Source organism: Pinus tabuliformis, chromosome J (assembly GCF_031772625.1).
Source record: "Pinus tabuliformis cultivar Carrire ecotype Pingquan chromosome J, CPIR1, whole genome shotgun sequence".
Taxonomy (NCBI): domain Eukaryota; kingdom Viridiplantae; phylum Streptophyta; class Pinopsida; order Pinales; family Pinaceae; genus Pinus; species Pinus tabuliformis.
Genome location: NC_142295.1, coordinates 1254838530 through 1254861212, shown reverse-complemented (window position 1 = coordinate 1254861212; position 22683 = coordinate 1254838530).

Below are 22683 nucleotides of genomic sequence, written 5' to 3'. Positions count from 1 at the left end.
TCTGCTCGCTCCAGCATATCTCAGACTTTGGCTCTCTTCAATGCAACAGTAATGGCGGATTGCAGATTGATAACCAGCAATATGCGATTGCAATATGATCGCATCGCTATTTTGGCGGATCGCAGAATGGGGAGACCTAAGGGCAAGGCCTTAACTAATAGCGATATGTGATTGCGATCAGATCGCATCGCAATATTGCATCGGCAGTTTCCAAGGGGCGGAGCCTACTCACTTTCTCATGTGCGATGCGATGGCGAGGACCCGACGACGGATCGCAGTTTGGGAAAACCAAAAGGAAATGCCTTTACTTCCAGTGATATGCGATTGCGATCAGATCGCATCGCAATATCGCATCAGGCTGTTTCCAAGAGGCGGAGCCAACACACTCTCTCCTGTGCGATGCGATGTCGCGGACCCATCGGCAGATCGCAGTATGGGCAGACCAAAGGGAAAGTCCATTACTTCCAGCGATATGCGATTGCGTTCAGATCGCATCGCAATTTCACATCGGTGGAATCCAAGGGGTGGAAACCAAGGGATGGAGAATAGGCAGGGGATGCCTGATGATAGTACGAGGCCAGCTGTGGATGCCCAGGTGTTCATTATCTGGTTTCTTTGTTCTCTGCTTGTGTTGCTTGGGTTATGGCTTCCTATATGGAACCATCTTACTGTTTTTTTGTGGGGTCTGGACTTGAGAAGTGATACCATTTTTGAAATTTCTGCTCTCACTAGACTGGTTTCCCTGATGTTGGGGCAGTCCAGATTATGTTGACACTCTTCGATACCTTGTTCGAGGCCTTGTCCTCTTTGTAACCTTCTGTACATATTAATAGATTACATTTATTTAGAAAAAAAATATATAATCCGTGTTATTACAAAATCTTTATTGAAATTTGCTAGAAATTATGAATAAACTAACATGTTGTGAATTGCATTTAGGAAAGAAAAAATACTAATAGCCTATAGGAAAGCATAATTTCAATTATTTTTAACTAAATCCATGCAAAAAATTTGGAGGTAGTTGCATCTATGGCAAGGGTTATTTATGTTGCTCGTACAAGGAAAAGTGGCAAGTGAGTGACCAAAGGAACCTAACTGCAATTCCCTTCATCAGGTGAGGGCAAGACATGTAATGTGAATGTCAAAAATGCTCCCAATAATGTTGTTGAGGATGACCATGCAACAGAAGTTGATGTTGTCACACCATCAACCACAAAGCCACCATCAACCACAGTCCAAGGGGCAAGTTCAACTAAGAGTATCAACGTTATAAGAGGTTGGAAAAAACAAGACATGTTAGCTGAAATTGATGACATAGAGTTTAATGGATATTTAGTTCGGGCATTCGCAAAAAAACATGGTATTCCTCCCTCATCAATATATTATTAGATAAATGGGCTTCACTCATACAAAATGTAGAGGGTATCTTACAATTATGGTTGAAGAGGAGGAGGCTGAGGTGGTTGAGTGGTGTAAGGAGATGGCCCAATTGGGACATGGGCTAGAGTTTATGCAACTCAAATCCACAGTTTCTCAGATCTGTCAAGGGAGGCCAAATCCATTTAAATATGGGTATCCTGGAAAATCATGGTGGTTTGGCTTTAAAAAAAGGCATCCTTACCTTGTATTGCATACAACTGAAGACCTTGACAGAGATAGAGATTTAAATCTATGCCCTGCAATTGTGTCTAATTTCTATGAAACTCTTTCTAGTGCATACAATAAGTATTATTATGTTGTAGACCATATATGGAATTGTGACGAAATTGGTTTACAAGAAGGAAGGAATTGTGGCATGCAGGTAATTTCCAAGAGAGGGAGTTGAAATGCGCCAACTTCTTTTCCTAAGAGTAGGGACTAGATAACTGTTTGTTTTTTCACTTCTGGTTCACGGAGACCCATGGTCAGTGGGTCTGCTATGTCGAGGGTTGTTCAATGCTAGGCTGGACCCCACCCGAAGGGGGTCACACCGCTCGGCCTATTTACTGACCTGACCCCAAGAGCTTTCGGGAATTGACCCTGTGACCTCTCGATTGGCGAGGCACTAACTTGACCGATTAAGTTAACTCTTGGGGCAGGGACTAGATAACTATTATATGTCGTGTCAATGAAATTGGTGCTTCAATCTTAGGCTTTTATCTATTTAAATGTAAAAATCAACTGAAAAACTGTATACAAAATTATGAACCAGGTGCATGCATGGCTGCACATCCTCATGCATGGATGACTAAGGAACTTTTTTTAAATTGGCTTTGTCACTTTACTGCATCTGTACCAGGTGGGTCCTCACCTGAGAAAAAACATCTTTTGATTTTACATGGTCATGGAAGCCACATTGTTGTACAAACAATTTCGAAATCGGCTTGTTAACATTTCTTAATCATACCACTCACATATTGTAACCCCTTGATGTCAGTGTGTTTGGCCCTTTCAAGAACTTTTTCAAGTCATAGTGAGTTGCATGGATGGCAAAGAATCCAAGAATTGAGGTGAAAAGGTTTGACCTAGTAGAGCTTGGAAGTAAATCGTTTAAAAGGGATCTCACACCATTAAATATCAAGGTTGGATTTAAGAGGATTGGAATATGGCCACTGAACTTGTTGAGCCTCAAACCTACACCTTCCTATACACCCTCTCAGCCTTCTTTTTCCACTTACTTCATCCACCAAGATGTTAAATCATTGCATTATAGTCTAAAAAGAGCTTCTGACATGGTTTTCTAACTATGCTTATGAAAGTTGTTTGGTTTAGATTTTTATTCAGGCAGCTCCGGAAACTTGTCAGTTTCTGCAGCCAGCACAGGTTTCCGCAGCCATTTTGTTAAAGGCTATGCTACAGGTTTCCTATGAAGAAACGAGCCACATGAGTAAGCTACAGGTGACGTGTACATGGAACGTGTCCCTTCATATCAGCCAAATCATCCATAAACGGTCACGGTCAACAAGGGTCAAAGGCAAAGCCAACCAAGGAATTTAGCGGTTGCACGTCTCTGTTTTGAGCACGTGAAGGTTTACATGGCACAGTCCTCAGCTCACGAAGATATCGGCACACCTGGAGATCAACCCCGTAACCTGAATCCAACAGCTACCACTCTGAGGATTTAATGGACATGATGACCATTACGCTAGATCTCAGGCTGAGGAGATCTATGTGTCTCTGGCAACGCAGCTAACAGCATAGGATTTAGGAGTTAGTTACAACACTTTTCATTATAAATAACGCGTTGATAAATGCTGTGTGTTTAAGATTTTGGGATGTAATTTTTGAACTGTTGTTATCACCCCACTGTACTCTGTTTTACGTGTTTTGTTGTTGCTTTAATACATGAGAAGACTACTTTCCTGAGCTCATTTTTGTGACTGTTCGTTGACTGGCTGAGGTGGCAGAGGGCCCCTGCGCACTAAAGCTTTGTATAGTTCTCATTTGATTTTATTATGTTTCTGCTTTCATAATTATTAGCTTGTATATAACATGTTGTTTTGATGTTTTTAATTCACTGCTGTTTACATTTTCATTTATGTTTTCTTATAGCTGTCAGCTGATCAGTGCTTTTCTACAGGTTTTCTTAGGCAGCCCGGGCAAATTTTCATCTTTTTGATAACTACTGACATATGAGATCATCTTGTCCTTCCTGCTAATTTTCATTTTCTGAAGTTTAATTCCAGCACTGTCATTTTTCAAATTGTGTTTTTCTTATTTATTTTTCTGCTACTTAGACATCATACTACTCATTTGTTTATGGTTTCTTTCTATAGTCAAGTGACTCTATTAGTAAGGAATCATAATATTACTTATTGTAGTATGATTTAGTTTGCTTTATTGCAATTTAGATATCATATTGCTTAACTTGTTCATGATTGCTTCCCATAAGGTAGATTGAGCTGAAGGGTAAAGGATCAGAAGAGTTAAAGTAGTGTGATTAGTTTCCTTTATGCAATTTAATTTCTTGCAATTTAGATATCATATTGCTTAACTTGTTCATGATTGCTTCCCATAAGGTAGATTGAGCTGAAGGGTAAAGGATCAGAAGAGTTGAAGTAGTGTGAATTAGTTGTTTTGCTTTCAGTCTTTGAGTTGCTTTAAGTTCAGTTTTTACTTTCTTTTTCATACAGCAGTAAGGATACTGGGCCATTGTCATTATTTCATTGCTTGATACGTTTACTTCCTCTTAGGAATTAATTTCATTACAGTTATTTTAAAGCTTTCTTTTTGAACACTTTTAAGTTTTGAAAATCACTGTAGAACTCACCATTACCATCCATACTTAACTTTCATTTTCGCCATCACACATTAGGGAATCCATAAAAGATAAATCCAAAAACAAACTAAAAAACTCAAAAACGACAAAAGACTAAGGAAATGGTTATCTTGTACATATAGTACACTTCACTTCGTCAGTTTATGAATCCCAGATTGACATTTTAAATAGCAATTTAGAACACACTAAATTGACCAAACATTTTGGCGCCGTTGACGGGGAAGTGAAACTAGGTAGCAAATTTCTTAAAAAAAAAAAAAAAAAATTCAAGGAAGGAAAATTGATAACCTCTCAAAGTATGCTCTCCTCTTGCACTTAGAGTGATCTGGAGGATCAGAAAAGAGAAAGTTATTGGTTTAATAGTTTCTTGAGTATGCTCTCTTCTTGCACCTAGAGTGACCTGGAAGATCAGAAAGAGAATTATTAGCCTGACTTGAAGAAAAATAAAAATGATATTCATAGAGCAAGAGATTCTAGGGGAAGGTTTTTAGCTAGAGCCAAGAGTTCGATTTTCACAACTCCTTCTACCTCAAGGAATAGACAAGAGACACCTCCATCATCTCCAACCTACACTCCTAGCCCTAGGATTCCTGGAATTCAAGAGGCAGTAGTTGAGTTAGGAGACTCTTCCTCACCATCCATCGAATCTAAATTAGGAAAAGATCCTTTATTTTCTTCTATAGGGAGACACATTGTAATTGAATAAGTAGAATCATCTGAGGAAGAAGAGGGAGAAATTCCTCCTCGTCCGCCATTAGTAGAGGAACCAGAGGACTCTGAAATCTCTGAGAAAACTACCATGACAGAAGAGGGAGTTAACGGATTTGGTAGAGGTAGAGGTAGAGGAGGGGGAGGAGGAAATAATGGAGGAGGTAGAGGTAACAATGGGGGAAATAGGGATGGAGATAACTCATTTGGATTTCCTATAGTCGATGAGGATTCTCGAGCAATAATGATAAATATTTCACTATCTGTCCTCCCAAACTTTCATGGGTTAAGAAATGAAGATCCTAAAACATTTCTATTTGAGTTTGAGGTCGTGTGTCGAACCTATGATTATCTGGAAGACTCTCAAAAACTCAAACTATTTCCTTCAACATTGAAAGGAGCTGCTTTGAAATGGTTCATGGGATTACTCACTCAAACAGGTCATTGTGGAATTGTCGCTATATATTGTTTTATGTGAAGCTTCAGAAGCTGAAATTAAAACCATTTGCGCCTAAATCTTTATGAATCTCGTGTCTAAATTTCAGATCTTGGTTCTCTATATCTTCGGAGATATGATTAGAGGAAGTTAGGGTTTTTGTAGGTTCCCGAATTCCATGTCAAACAGGTGACATTGATAAAATCATCATAAATTTCTCTTTGAGAATTGGATTCAAATTTTGTAAATAGTCACGGAAATAGGATAGACTTTAGTTTATTGAGTAGTGTTTTCAGGGTCTAAGGTTGCAATAGTGACATGTGGAACTTCGTGCAAGTTATCTCTACTGAACTAGTTTATAATCAGGTCAGCATGGGAGATTGGGTATAATGCTTTCTTGAAGAATCCAATCTTGATCAGACCTGTGGGGTTGGAAAGAGGAATCATAGGGATACAATAGGAATAAATTTCATACCCTAAAGATCCAAAATTACATAGATACAACATATTCAATATCAAGCTCCTAGAAGGAAAGAAAAAGCATGCATTCAAGGATCACTGCAGTAAGGACCATACATCAACAGTCAAGGGTAAGTCCCATACAACAAGGTTTGTATGATTAGTGTTTACATTTGAAATATGAGTATCATCTCTGACATATTTTTTTGCAGGAAAACGTAAGTACATACAGGGTCTCGGTTATATCTCTATGTCTCTATATGTTACAGTTAGTTTTGATACCACATTTTAGATGCCCTATTCTTGATACTACACATTTGATGCTACACCAAGTCTGATAAATATATATGATGTTCTAAGTTCATGTTACTTGTCTTGTCATAGTTGATAGAATGGTCTCTCTTGTTGTACTTATAACTGGGTCCATCACAAGTCTAGGGTCTGTCATTAGTTTTTATTGTATATATCTTTAGGACAATTTTGGATATAGTCTTGCATAGAGTCCAGACCTATATCAAGAGTTGGAGTCTTTGTCTACTGCTGCAACAAGTAAACAACAAAAGTGACAAGCACACTTCAGGTACACATTGTAATTTTAATTTGTATTTATTCATTATTATGCATTTACATGTGTTTTGCAGGCAGAGGTAAGTTGAAGGCTATTTTGTTTTGTTTTGGGATTGGTTTCGTCGGGAAAATTTTGTATGCAGATAGAAGAAGATTCAAGTACAACTTCAAGCAAGAATTCAAGAGAAGAAGTATCAAATCAAAGGAAGCATTGCAATGGGACATCCTTTGAAGACATGGCAACCATCTACATATTGTGAAGAAGTATCAAGGCCAAGATTCATTTGTAAAAGAGTAATCATTATGAAGTTGTAAAAGAGTCCTCATTGTAAAAGAGTCATTCTGCCTAGAGTCAAAGAGGTAGTGTTGGGAGTTATAAAAGTCACTATTGGGATGATGTCATGGTTAGGTTGCAGGTCATAGAGTGATTGGATATTTGGTCAAGTACACAAAAAGCATTATACATCTTATTGTATCGTGGATTGTTGTCCCTAGTTTGGGAATCCAAAGTCTTGTCTTATTTCATTCATTATAGGTGGTAGGGAGGTGCTAGGTAGGTGCATGAAGTTGCCTATAGGTTGGGGCATGTGAACACTTCAGGGTGGTAGGGTGGTGCTAGGGCGAGTTATGGCTCGCTAGGGTGTTGGGGCATCCATTCATTTGATCACAGAATAAACCAGTGCATTGGGGCATCCTTCTAGTGAGAGCTAGAGAAGAATGCTTTTCTAAAATTCTAGGAAGTTGTTGCTTTCATTTTAGTTGGGGTTGAAGATTAAAGAATTTATTAGAAAATCATTCGGTGGTTTTCCACCTAAAATTATTGTGCCAAATGTGTTCTTTTATTTACTTTTATTACTGCATAAACATTAATAATAATTGAATATTAACTAAATCTCTAAAAATATTTGAAAGTACTAATTTCTAAGGAATACAGATTCACCCCGCCTATTAGTATTTCCAACATTCTCTTCTTTAATGCGTACCTCATGATATCTGAATCTCAAGTCAATTTTCGAGAGCACTGATGCTCCTCCCTTCAACTGGTCAAATAAGTCATTAATTCGCGGAAATGGATACCTTTTCTTGATGGTCACCTTGTTCAACTTTCTATAATCAATGCAAATCTTGAGAGTATCATCGTTCTTCTTCACAAACAATACTAGTGCACCCCAAGGTGATACACTTGGCCTAATGTATCCCCTGTAAGGCATTTCCTTCAACTGCAACTTCCATTCCACTAAATCCAGTGTGCTCATCCTTCATGGTGCCTTTGATGTTGGTGTTGCCCATGGTACCAACTCAATAGAAAAGTCCACTTCCCTTTGAGGCAGAAACTCTAAAATATCTGTTGGGAACACATCCTAAAACTGTTGTAAAATTGGGTACCTCCTCAATTCATCCACATCCTTAACTTCCTTACCTTTATCATTAGAAATATGCACTGCAAACATTACACATATTTTTCTAAGACAATGCTTTTCTTGCATAGTTGTCACCATTCTAACTGATGTTTCCTTCTTCTTACCCTGCAAGATTCTTTGTTCTTCGTTGTCATCCAAACACTCAATAGCCTTGTCATAACAATCCATCTTAGCCATGTGAGTATATAGTCAATTCATACCCAAAAGCATACTATATGATCCCAATAGAAGCACATTTAGATTCATTGATGTAGGCATACCATTTAACTCAAATGCACAATATCTTACCCAATGATGAACTCTCTTCTTAGTACCTATAGCCAACTATATTAACCAAGACTCTGCATGCACTTCTTTATTGAAAAAACACTTATCCACCAAGTCAGGATTAAAATAACTATAATTAGATCTAGGGTCAATCAAAATAGAAATAACTTGATCATGAACCTTACTTCCCATCTCGATAATAGATGTTTGGTGATCTTCCTGCATGTCATTTATCACTGCATTAATCTGAGGAATACTCTGTCCAACATCCCCCACTGTCTGTGCCTCCTGAGCACTGTAGATCTGTCATCTACCACCCTGATGTTGTGGACAATCTCTCCTGCGATGCTCTCCTCCACAAATCCAACACTACAAGGGCTTCCTACCATCACCCTTGTTCTTCTCCTCAAACCGAAATCCTTGTCCTCTATCAGATGCATTGAACTTCTTAGGTGGTTCTGCATTCTCTTTATTACTTGTGTCATGAGGTCTTGTTCACTTATTATCCCATTTTACCTTATTCTTCTCATTACCCTTCCAATCCTTCTTAGTCTCAGATCTATGCTTTGATTTCTCATAACAATGCTTTAGTTTCTTGATATATTCCTCCAACGATCTAAACTCATCAAACTCAATCTTATCCTTGAATGCTACAGGAAATCCATTGATGAATCTTTGAATATTTTCTTTCTCCTCCTTAAAATAAGGCACATACCTCAATAAATCTATGAATATGTTAATGTACTCCTCATCAGCCATGGATCCCATCTTCAGCTCATAGAACTCCTTTGCCCTATCCTCATAGTATCTCTTTGACAGATAATTATTCCTGAAAAGTCTCTCAAACTCACTCCAAGTCAACTCCTCTTCCTAAATGCCTTTGAAATTATTTACATCCTCCCACCAAATGTATTATTTACCTTTAATACTAAATGTAACTATTTTATTCTTCATGTTCTCTAAGTAATCATGCAATCTAAAGATCTTATTCATTCCAAGTAACCATGCTTTTGCATCTTGTGATTTCTTCATTTCTCCATCAAATGTAGGTGGCTTTTATTTCTTGAACTCATCCAAGAAATATCCCCTATTAGTCCTCCTATAAGGATGATAATGATGATGACCATGACACCTATCTGAACCAGAGATAGAATGAAGCCCATGTCCATTGCCTTGCTTATTAGGTGTATCCAAGAATACACCATCTCTGACTATGTCATCTCAATCTGATGTGTTGCCACCATGTGACCTACTACCATATGCTCCATTAGTCTTATCCTCCTTTCCATAACTGATCATAAGCAGTCCCTATCTCTGCAAGTCTGAAAAACTCTGAAGAATGACTTGTTTGATCTCTGCTAGTTTCTCTTGTACCCTGGAAAGTCCCTCTTGTGATTGAATGATTATGTTATCTTCTTTGCAACTTATTATTTCTTCCTTCAAACTTCTCAAAGTGTCTGCTATGAGAGGAGGGTACTCATCATTATGCTACTCATATGATATATAGGGAGAATCTCGTGAACTATAATCCACCATTTTTCTAGTCATCTTTTATCTTCTCTTCCTGCAAAGTATATCATGTTAGCTAAACCAAATTATAAACAAACTAATGTACCTCAGTATAATTTAGGGGAGGACATATTTTCTGCAAGATCAACCATATTAGTGCAATACATGTATAATCATAATAATAACAATATATAGACATCATCTCAATCATTATCCCAGTTATGATGCATAATGCCACAATTATAACACCAACTAGGTACTATGCATAACAAACATATGGACAACATGAATTCATAAACAATACATATAAACAATGACATGCATTCATAGTGAACACATTCCAACAACAACCTCATCAACTTCTTCATGACAATACGTTAGCATCAATGTTCCTTACCATGCATACATTACAAACACATTGGCCACAAGCATAATGAACATATATGCAACTGACATGTATGCATGACAACGCATTCATCCAAAAAGAAAGGGAAACCATACATCACCCAAGGAGAATGGAACCATTCTTAGATACCACTTTGTAACACCCTCCTCCCACATTTACCCAAGCTAACCAGTCAACCGAGGTAAACATCTGACGAAGCGTTACTATGATATCATTCAACTCACCATGTATAGTTAAGGAAGTGGAACCAACAAGACAATCCCAATCCGACCTTCCTCAGAAGCTACAAAACCTTTAGTGTTGGGTGTCGAGTTTGATTAACTTCTTTATTCAGAGATATTGTCAAATTGGACCCTAGTTCATAATGGGGTGGAAATGTCAACCATTTTATCATCGACAGGGCAGTCCAGGGGGGGGAGACGATTTTTATGAGCCCCCTCCCTTAGCGGGGGTTCGGGGGTAGCACTCGTGAAGCTAAAAATAGATGTAAATTTTCCTTGTAAAATATTGTAATTTCATAGTCAATCTGAGACATTCGTTAGGCGGATGATCTGATTATAGAAGTTATGTTTAATTTAGGGTTCTTTGCCCTAGAAGGCAACCCCTTGCTATATATGAGGGAATTGTATTGCGGCTATGGATATGTGTATTCTGAGTGAGAAATGGAAAGGATATTGTGTAAGAGCGAAGAGGGAATTACAATGGATCTACTGTAGGTTGTATCTCTTCATTTTGCTGAATAATATAAAAGGAAGTATTGGTTTTTTATTCATGGATGTAGCCCAAATTGGGTGAACCACGTATATCTGTGTTGCTCTTGTTTTATGTGTTTATGTTTCTGCAATATTTTATGTGTTCCATTTCTCTGTAATATATAATTTTCTAACATTTTGGAGCCAACCAGCCCCTCCAGGTTTCCAACATGATGTTATGCTAAACTAGACCCCTAGTCACTCCCATGAAAATCCTTCCATGTGGTTGAGACCTTCCAGTCACTCCCACAACAAGGCATCCATGCGACTACAACCTTTTTCAGGAAGTTCTGTGCCAACGACCCCGAATTTTGATCTGCCTTTTTAGGGCTAGGAGTCAAGCCTCTGCCTGAAACTTCATGAAACTTCTAGAAATGGTAAATAAAAACGAAATAAGTCTACTAATGCAAAAAATTAAATAAGGACTTGACCTGACCCATACCATTCATGAGAGGAATTCCATCAAACATATCATAAACATGTAATGTACAGGTCACAAATATACATCTAAACATATGGATCTCATACTTATCTGGGAATCATCAAGAAGGACTGATGCCTCCTCATAATAGCTGTTGAAAAGTGTGCAACAAGAAATGCTTGTTGAGATTGCAACAAGATGATGGAGCTTAGTGAAAAGAGTCGCCTTCACTAAGTGGGCCCGCAGGCAAATTATGGTGCAAGTTCTATTTTTGATCACAGTGTGGATGATCACAGTGTGGATGATCACAGTGTGGGTGATCACAGTATGAGTGATCACAGTGTGGGTGACCACAGTGTGAGTGATCACAGTGTGAGTGATCAAAGTCTATTTTTAGACTGGCTGTCAAAAATAGAAAAGTCAAATATTATTGTCTCATAATAATATTTGGACCATAAACTTGATCTTATTCTCTTGGAGCACTTCAGGATGAGCTACGGATGTGGTACATGCATATCCTAGAGGGAAATACATGGTTACCTATGGGATAACTAATATTTGCATGCAAGACTTCAGTTAGAACTCAAGTGAGTTGAGTTTAGTGGACTGGAGGTGCAGTTGATGGAGTTGTGTTCAGTTTAGCTTTGTTAAACTAGTTGTATTTAGTCTAACTGATCAATAGACTAGAGATGAGTTGGGTGAATTAGTTATTAATTAATTCACAAGTTATTAACTCATAATGCAACTATAGAATACATCAGTTAACTCAGTTGCATGTCAGTGCATGTTCAGTTTAGCAGGGACAGGTGTTAGAGGATAAAATTGCTATCAGTTGTGACTATAGTTGTGCATGATGATTTGCACAATCAGAGGGATTGAGTATGCCAATGAATTGGCCAATATCAAGAATTTTATCTTGTGCTCACGTCCAACAGAGTGTGAGTGATTATTTGCAGGTCAAATACGATTTTGGTAAGCCATTCTCATCAATTCTTGAGCAGGTATTGAGCTATGGAGGCAGGCAAGTAGCGGGGGAGATTTGGAGATCAGATCTGAGCTGTATTGTGTGTAGCATGTGGAGATAGTACTGAGTACTTGTGAGGAGTATTGTGCTATGTATTGTTACATGATTCAATCACTCTAATATACAGATAGTTGGGGTTTTTAACGAGATGCTTTCCCCGAGAAAATACTGTGTTGATATGTGTGATTGATGCTTCTATGTGCGCCTGTGAATGTTTCTGCTTCTGTAAATTGATGATCAACGTAGAGGAGGTTATGTATTATGCATGTTCCGCTTATAAGTGTATAATCAGGATAATCTCTGTGAATATGTGTCATATTATTCAAAATTTCTACATGGTATCAGATCTAGATAATTGTAGAAAACGTTTCTACATGGTATCGAAGCTGCTTGATTTGTAGAAGAGATTTTTACAAGATATCAAGCAAGGATTGATCATCGGATCTATTATTCAGAAAGTGTTTACATTTTATTTCTTTAGGCAGAGTCTGTAATTGGGCCAGGTAGCCTCTAGATTCATCCTTCTTTTGGAAGGTGAGATATCTGGTGAATGCCCAGACAGTCAATCTTTGTACAAGAAATACTTTGTTCTCACGAATTCTAGATCGGAAGCGGTTGAGTTTTGAGCTGGTGGAATTCGAATTTATTCCAAAGCAAGAGCGAAACTCAGAAACATTAAGTGTGAGAATGGAGACAATATGCCCAGGTATCTCACGAAGTTCACCCAATGCTTGGATGAGCTAGGAAGTGTGGGGGTGACTGTCGGATGAGGATGGTGAGTCTAGCACTCCTTGACCTTCCTAAGAGTTGGCATAGCTACCAGGACTCGGTGAATGGAAGGGAGAAACTTCCAGGATGGGAGAGACTTTGGTCGGATCTTGTGCAGGAGGAGATTAGACGGACCACCAGAGACAGTTCTCTATCCATGCAGGATGAGGAGAACTGTGCCTTAGCGAGTAAGGTGAAGAAGGGGAAGGAGAAGGGTTCTCTTTCCGAATCCAGTTCTTCCAGTGGTGGGAAGAAGGTTGACAAATCGAAAGTGCGATGCTTTCGTTGTCATGAGATTGGTTCACGGGTCAAGAACCTGTATGCTCTTGAGGTTCAAGATGCATGCAAAGCCTTGAGCAGCGAGGCAACTGATGGAGACTTGGTGGTTGAGAGGGAGCGTATATTACCTCTCAACATGCAGAGCCAGAAGAAGTCTCATACGATTGTGGAGGAGCCACGATTGGTGCAGCAGCTTCAGGAGGTTGTGGAGGAGCCACAACAAGGGAAGCTGAGAGGAGATCGAGTAGAGACATCTACTCATCCAGAGACCTCCAGTAGTGGGAAACTTCGAGCCAGGTGGGTTGAAGGATCGCATGCAACCATACCTCCAGGTAGGAGGTGGGGTGATGTGGATTGATCGTCCCAAGGAGGAGGGGCAGGATCCTTGAGGTACCCAACCTCTTGGATGAGACCTTGCTAGGGGAGCCCCATATGTGTAGCAGCAAGAACTGACTGATTGGGTAGAGACAGATGCGGATGGAGTGGCAGAGAGAGCGACAATGCAGGGAATCCCAGGACAGTGCATAGCTAGAAAGTTGCAGCAATGCGAGAGGCACAAGTGTTTTGCACAGTGCTAGGTGGCACAGAGAGATGTGAAATGGTGCGAGATGCATGGAGATGTTGTAGTAGCGTAGATGTCAGAGAGGGAGCACTTTTCAGCAGCAGGTAGAGCTTTAGCATCAAAGGATGTTTCTAGCCCAACAGGGAGGTCAGTTGGGAGGTGCAGTGCAGATGCAATGCTAGGAGATAGAACTAGCAGCAGCACAGATGCAGTCAGAGATCAAATTGACAGAGGCTAGATGATCCGGATTTAAACAGGAACGCAATAGATTACAGAGATAACCATAAATACATAGATGCGATAACCATAAATACAGAGATGCAGCGGAAATAATACTTCATTTCATTACTGTAAAACGCTGAAATATGCTTACAAACAGAAATGGAAAGAAACCAGCTAGGGCGATGGTAGCTTATCTCTGAGAAGAGATGTGGCGGCTACATGCCTCTGAACTGTTCCGAACTGTATTACAATGAGGCTCGAAGGCCTATTTATTGTTGAGAAACAATGGAAAACCCTTCACATCCCGAAACCTAACCCTAGAAGATGAAACGCCAAATTGTGGGCCCCGTTTGGGTAAATTGGTACATCAATTTCCCGGGGTCGTAACTTTGGCATACGATCTCCGTTTGACGCGTACAATAGCTCGTTAGAAAGATCTATCCGAGCACTACCACTTTGGGAAGGGCAACATCGGTCTATAGACCCATGTTGCCCCCAGATTCCCAAAAAAACATCGTTTAGGGCCTCAAAACGGCTCCGGAAGTTCAGGACCCGAAAAACTGCTAAAAATAGTAAGTTGTGCTACAATTAAGGAAACTGAAAATGCTGAAAGAGACAGTTGTGGGGGTCCAAATGGGTTGGTGGGTGGCCACCAACATCCACCTGGATCATTCCTCCCCCCTTAGGAAGCAATGGTCCCCATTGCGTTGAGTTCCTCCATCTGCTGAACTTGTCCTGCAATCTCTGATGTGTCCAGTGATGGTGGGAAGCATGGTCGACGACGGTCCACATTGAACACTCGGTGCAAGCCAAGGAATGGAGGAACGATGTGCTTCGAAGCATTGTTGCCCGTAGCCTTGGTACTGGTGTAAGGACCATGTCGGAGTTGCCTGAGTTTCCGATGGGTTCTGGTAAGGCGTTCTCTCTGCAGATGTAACCAAACTTTGTCGCCCACCTGAAACTTGTGTGGTACCCCTGTGGATGAGGAGAAGTTGTTCCTGTGTTCTGTCATGACCGTATCCCTTTGCTGCTGCTGCGTGGAGGAACCCTTTGCAGGGGTCATGGATATAGCAACGATCTTCCCCTTACTTTGGGAGTGAACCAGACAGATGAATTTCCTGGTTTGTGATATGAGCTTGCTGCCTTTCTTGGTAGTGATCAAGGATGTGGCAGTAGGTGGGGCTACCTCTGGTATCCTGTATAATGAATTATTCAAAGAAATAATGACAGCACGAGGCCTTGACTCATACACAGCATGTCGCCTCCACAAGTATGGCTGGCCTAATAATACATCACAAACATCCAGAGGTGTAATGTCACACAATACCTCGTCTGTGAAGGGTTTGATGCTGTAGGGAAAGCGGCACTGCTGGCGAACTTTCAGATCTCGTCCTTCGTGAAGCCACCCGATACTGTACGGCTGTGGATGTGGTGTAGTCGGTAGGCCCAACCGCTTCACGACCTCTGCTGAAACCAGGTTCTTTTGGCTACCACTATCGACAATGAATCGCAGCGGTGAACCCTTCACCCACATCTGTGAGTGGAAAAGACGCTCCCCCTCCTCTGGATTTTCGGGCTCATCTTTCTGGATCTTGGCAGTGGCAACAACGGCGCTGGGATCCGCATCAATGATCTGCTTCCCTTTGCCATTCCCCTTGTCGGGTTCTGGCTCAGGGTCGGAACATGCATCTGATTCGGAAGCCTTCAACTCGGCCACCAGCGACTGCTTGGTCCGACACTCACTTGTGTTATGAGTGGGACTCTTGTGGAACTCACACCACTTTCCTGTGTCCTTCTTCGGCTTCGTGGTGTTGTTCTTTTCTTGCGGCTTCGACGGGTTGTCTTGGGTCACCCCGCCTTGGCTTTGTCCTTTGGGCTTCGGATTTGCAGATCCAAAGTCTCGCTTCTTCTGTTTGAACTTTTGCTCGATTTTGACAGCATATCGGTACGCCGTGCCGAGCGAGGAGATGTTCAAGAACACCATCTCTTCCTGGATGTATCTGTGTAGGCAGCCACGGTATTTGAGTACCAGATGCAGCTCAGAATCTTTGATACCCAACTGTGTGCGAAGGGTATGAAAAATGTTTGTGAACTCTGGCACATCTTGGTCTCGTCCCTGCCGCAATGTGGTCCATTTGATGTATTTGTCCTCATAGCTTCCGACAGGGTAGTACTGCTCCTTGATGGCATCCCGAAAGTCATTCCAAGTGGGTGCGGCTGAAAATAGTGAGCCTGTACTTTCATCCTTCTGCTCGCAGTAGGTTTCCCACCAGTCCTTGACGTGGGGGGCTGCTTTGAGAAGAGCGAAAACAATCTTTTCCCGACTTGAAAATTCATGAACAGAAAAATACCCATCTAGCAGATTTAACCATTTATCTACGGCATCTGCGTCTATTTGACCCTCGAAGATGGGGATTTCAAAATTAACTTGTACCTTGAACGGTGTGGCGTTTCCAGAGTTGCTGCTGGAAGCCGATGCGTCACTTCTGGGTAGCCGCTGAAGGATCTGCGCAAAGCTATCCATCATCGCGTTCCTTTGCCGCTCGAGCGCTTCTTCGAGCAAGATTTTGATAGGATCTCCTGCCCCCTCGTCTTTCTTCTCGTCCGCCATGGGAGGCCGTCGGGATTTGCGAGGCTGGTCTTGCAAAGGTTCGACCAGTTCAAGCCCTAACTCCTTATATCCCGACCTCGTTGGGGACATGCAAAGAAAAACAGAGAAAAAGCAGACCGCTCTGATACCACTGATCCGGATTTAAACAGGAACGCAATAGATTACAGAGATAACCATAAATACATAGATGCGATAACCATAAATACAGAGATGCAGCGGAAATAATACTTCATTTCATTACTGTAAAACGCTGAAATATGCTTACAAACAGAAATGGAAAGAAACCAGCTAGGGCGATGGTAGCTTATCTCTGAGAAGAGATGTGGCGGCTACATGCCTCTGAACTGTTCCGAACTGTATTACAATGAGGCTCGAAGGCCTATTTATTGTTGAGAAACAATGGAAAACCCTTCACATCCCGAAACCTAACCCTAGAAGATGAAACGCCAAATTGTGGGCCCCGTTTGGGTAAATTGGTACATCAATTTCCCGGGGTCGTAACTTTGGCATACGATCTCCGTTTGACGCGTACAATAGCTCGTTAGAAAGATCTATCCGAGCACTACCACTTTGGGAAGGGCAACATCGGTCTATAGACCCATGTTGCCCCCAGATTCCCAAAAAAACATCGTTTAGGGCCTCAAAACGGCTCCGGAAGTTCAGGACCCGAAAAACTGCTAAAAATAGTAAGTTGTGCTACAATTAAGGAAACTGAAAATGCTGAAAGAGACAGTTGTGGGGGTCCAAATGGGTTGGTGGGTGGCCACCAACATCCACCTGGATCACTAGAGCAGTCAGATACTGAAGAGCACAGAGATGCAGAGTTTTCAGTCGACAGAGGCATTAGCAGTCAAAGACTTTGATGATAGAGTTAGTGGACCGGCCAGATGTGTTGCATGGAGAACATTCCAGAGTTTCAGGATCAGGTTTGAGAGGAAGCATTTCTTGTTGAGAGGGAGTGTTGAAAAGTGTGCAACAAGAAATGCTTGTTGATATTGCAACAATTATGGAGCTTAGTGAAAAGAGTCGCCTTCACTAAGTGGGCCCGCAGGCAAATTATGGCGCAAGTTCTATTTTTGATCACATTGTGGATGATCACAGTGTGGGTGACCACAGTGTGAGTGATCACAGTGTGAGTGATCAAAGTCTATTTTTACACTGGCTGTCAAAAATAGAAAAGTCAAATATTATTGTCTCATAATAATATTTGGACTATAAACTTGATCTTATTCTCTTGGAGCACTTCAGGATGAGCTACGGATGTGGTACATGAAAATACCAGAGGGAAATACGTGGTTACCTATGGGATGACTAATATTTTCATGCAGGACTTCAGTTAGAACTCAAGTGAGTTGAGTTTAGTGGACTGGAGGTGCAGTTGATGGAGTTGTGTTCAGTTTAGCTTTGTTAAACTAGTTGTATTTAGTCTAACTGATCAATAGACTAGAGATGAGTTGGGTGAATTAGTTATTAATTAATTCACAAGTTATTAACTCATAATGCAACTATAGAATACATCAGTTAACTCAGTTGCATGTCAGTGCATGTTCAGTTTAGCAGGGACAGGTGTTAGAGGATCATATTGCTATCAGTTGTGACTATAGTTGTGCATGATGATTTTCACAATCAGAGGGATTGAGTATGCCAATGAATTGGCAAATATCAAGAATTGTAGCTTGTGCTCACGTCCAACAGAGTGTGAGTGATTATTTGCAGGTCAAATACGAGTTTGGTAAGCCATTCTCATCAATTCTTGAGCAGGTATTGAGCTGTGGAGGCAGGCAAGCAGCGGGGGAGATTTGGAGATCAGATCTGAGCTGTATTGTGTGTAGCATGTGGAGATAGTACTGAGTACTTGTGAGGAGTATTGTGCTATGTATTGTTACATGATTCAATCACTATAATATACAGATAGTTGGGGTTTTTAACAAGATGCTTTCCCCGGGAAAATACTGTGTTGATATGTGTGATTGATGCTTCTATGTGCGCCTGTGAATGTTTCTGCTTCTGTAAATTGATGATCAACGAAGAGGAGGTTATGTATTATGCATGTTCCGCTTATAAGTGTATAATCATGATAATATCTGTGAATATGTGTCATATTATTCAAAATTTCTACAATAACTTCAATATAACCTATTAGTTCATGCATTCATTAACATTTAATATACTAACCAAAACATGATGAGAGCCATAACTCAATTATGTCATAAAACATACTTATAACCAAAAAATAACTAGATAAATATGAATGGTGAAACCACCATTAAAGCCACATAATGAAAAGAAAATTTACTCATGTGATACCAAAGGAAAAGGAGCTCTTATTAACATATGAAAATCAAACCAATTCAGGGACTTACACATACCACCTGACCATAGATTGGGTCGAACCAAATCTCTCTTTCATCCAATCACCCCTGCACCATATTCCAAGCATGAATGTGGGATCTCATGGAATAAACCAAGAACACCAAACTAGGGCTTCTAGAGGACAAACCACCTCAATGCCCAACCAGTGATTCCACCATGGTTGAACATCACTAACCATCACCAGATCGATCTCTACCCAGGTTGTCCAAGGCTCTAGAGCATTTGTTCCAACCAAGGCTTCCAGGACTAGTAACTCAACCAACAACTGCTGCCAGGCTCTAGAGTGTTTATCCAACCAGGGCGTCCAAGACCAGCAACTCAACCAACTAAGGGTTCTAGAGAGTTTGTCCAATGAAGGCTTCCAAGACTAATAACTCAACCCAAGATGTTACAGGGATTCCTGAGCGTTCAAGGCTCTAGGAAATAATTACTCAACCCACAACCATTAGGAACATGAGCACCAACCAAAAAAAAAAGGGAAAAAAACCCATAACATCATGGTTATCCAGGAAATGGAAAGGCTATGCAAAACCACTTGCAATCTAGGAAATCCTCCATGCCAATGATAGATCACAACCAAACAAACACATGTATGTGCCATGCATTCCAAAACTAGCAAGGAAATTGGACATGAAACTTGGTACCTGTAAAGAAAACCCGTTGTAGTTGTTGATCCTTATGCCCCCTTGTGCTTTCCTAGTTTTCCCTTACCTTCTTGCTCCAAATCCAAAGTATGCCACAATGCTCCAAGAGTGCTCCAAGAAAAATCTAAGTTTGCAAGAGTATGAGAGAGAGAGTAGAGAAGAGAGATCTAAGCTAAAACCTGACAAAAGATGTGAATTGGTCCTCATAAGCCTTTTTATCATTGAGGCCTCTATTTTCTTCATTTCCCTTATTTTCCTTCAATTTCCTCCTCACATGCAACCTGTGACCTTTAACCTTCCTTTTCTCTTATTTTCCATTATTTTCATAAATAAATTCCAATTAATGCCACTTTGTCATTCCCTTTGCCAATATCCATAGGAATTAGTTAATCACGAGTGATCCACATCACTATTTTTGGCCCAACATTCAGCTTCGAATATGTGCCCCATGACCTTGGTTATTATTTTGTCTTTATTAACTTTATTACATGGATTTCGACCAGGGTTGTTACATAAGTCAACTATGATTGACCGTTGGTTGGTCATGGTCAAGCATGGTAAACCATGTTGATCCATGGTCAAGCATAGTCACTTCTAGAGAAAATGTTCAACATGGTTAACATTGCCAAGCATGGTCAACCAAGGTCAAGCATGGTCAAACCATGTTCAACAATGGTAAACATTGTTAACCATGGTTAACATTGCCAACTGTAGTGCACATGTCTATCATAGTCGCTAATGGTCAAACACAATCATCTATAGGTAAATGTTAACATCCTTAGTCAAACATGGTCAAACATGGTAAACCATGGTCAAATATGGTCAATGTTTATCCATGGTTGACCACTTGACCATCACCTCACCATTGTGAACCATGGTTAATCATAGGAACATATTCAACCATAGTTAATCATAGAAACATAGTTAATCATGGTGGAGTGATTAACCATAGTTTAGTGCAAAACCATGGTTTAACCTTAGAAAACATGATCAATCATGGTCAACATAGTCAAACCATGAATAAAAATGGTCTACCATGGTTGCCCATGGTCAAACATAGTCAACGATACTTAACCATGGTCAACCATAAGGAGTCATTGTCATCCCTCCTCTACCAAAGTCTTCCATGTCTATCATTCTCAACATTTCCAACCATGGTAAAATAGTTTCAATCATGGTCAAACATGGTTAACTATATCCTTTCACCGATAGCTATACGTTTCCATAGTTAATCATGACTGATGAGTCATCCATGGTTGATCACTAAGCCATTATTAACCATGGTTAAGTGGTCAACCATGGTATACTATGGTCAACCTTGATTAATGATAGCCTTTATGGATAACCATATGCAAGCATAATTAACCATGGCTGACTTGGTCAACCATGGGTAACCATATCAACCATGGTTAACTATAACCTTTCATTGGTAACCATAAGTAACTATAGTTAACCATGATAGATGAGTTTCCCATGGTTGACCACTAGGACATGATTAATCATGGTTAAGTGGTCAAACATGGAAAACTATGGTAAACAATAATTAACTATATCCTTTATGGATAACCATATGCAAGCATAATTAACCATGTTTGAACATCGTTTACCATGGTCAACCATGGGGAGCCATGGACATACCTAGACATTAATAGAAAACAATAGTCAACTATGATTAACCATTAAAATCATGGTTAAGTGGTTGACAATGGTTGAGTGGCCACCAATGGTCAAATTCTTGACCATGGATGATTCATCGATTATGGTTAACCATAATCAATAATGGGTAACAGTGGTTGTTATTTCAATAAATAATATGGTATATTATGGGGAGACATGGTCAACCATGGCCAAATACAGTGATCATAGTCAACCATGACTAACCATACTCAACCATATCAAACATGGTCCTACCATGGTCAATGAATTGTCCATGGTTGACCACATTCCCATCATTAGCCATGATTAACAATGGTCACCATCGTCAACCATGGTTATCCATGATTAACAATGGTCACTATGGTCAACCATGGTTATCCATGATCAATAATGGTCACCATGGTCAGCCATGATTATCCATGATCAACAATGGTCACCATGGTCATCCATGGACACACATGGGTATCCGTGGATAACCATAGTTAACCATGGTTAGTTTTAGACAAAATGAGTAACAATGGTCAAGCATTTAACCATGGTTGAGTGTACAACCATGGTCAAGTATTCAACCATGGGAAATTCATTGATCATGGTCAACCATGATTGACAATGGGTAATAATTGTCAACTATGGTCCACCATATCCTACATGATCAACCATTGATAACCATGGTCCACCATATTGAATATGGTTAACCATTTTCAACCATGGTCAGACATGGTCGAACATGGTTGATGACTTATCATTGGTTGATGACGTAACCATTATTAACCATTCTTAACAATGGTCACCATGGTCATCCATGGACGAACATAGTTGTCCATGGTCCTACTACGGTTACCATGTTGTAATGTAACTAACACAATCAACCACTTGGCCATGGTTGACCATGGTTAACCATGGTCAACAATGGTCATCCATTGTCCCACCATGGTGACCATGTTATAATGTGACTAACATGGTTAACCACTTGTTCATGGTTGATCGTGGAAAACCATGGTCAACCATGTTCCCCCATAGCAACCCATAATCTAACCATAGTCAACCATTGTCAAACAAGTTCAATCATGGCCAATCATGGCCACCAAGTTCAACCATAGTTGACCATGTTCAACTATGGTCAAACTAACTAAACAATGGGCAACCATGGTGACCATGCTCATTCATAGTCAACCATATTGAACTATGGACAACACGATCAAACCATACCCATCCATGCTCAACCATGGTGAACATTGACATCCATGGTCATGCTTAGTCTACCATAATCTATACTCTTCATCCATTATCAAATAAGTTCAACCATGGTTAAATATGGTCACTGGGTTCAACCATAGTAG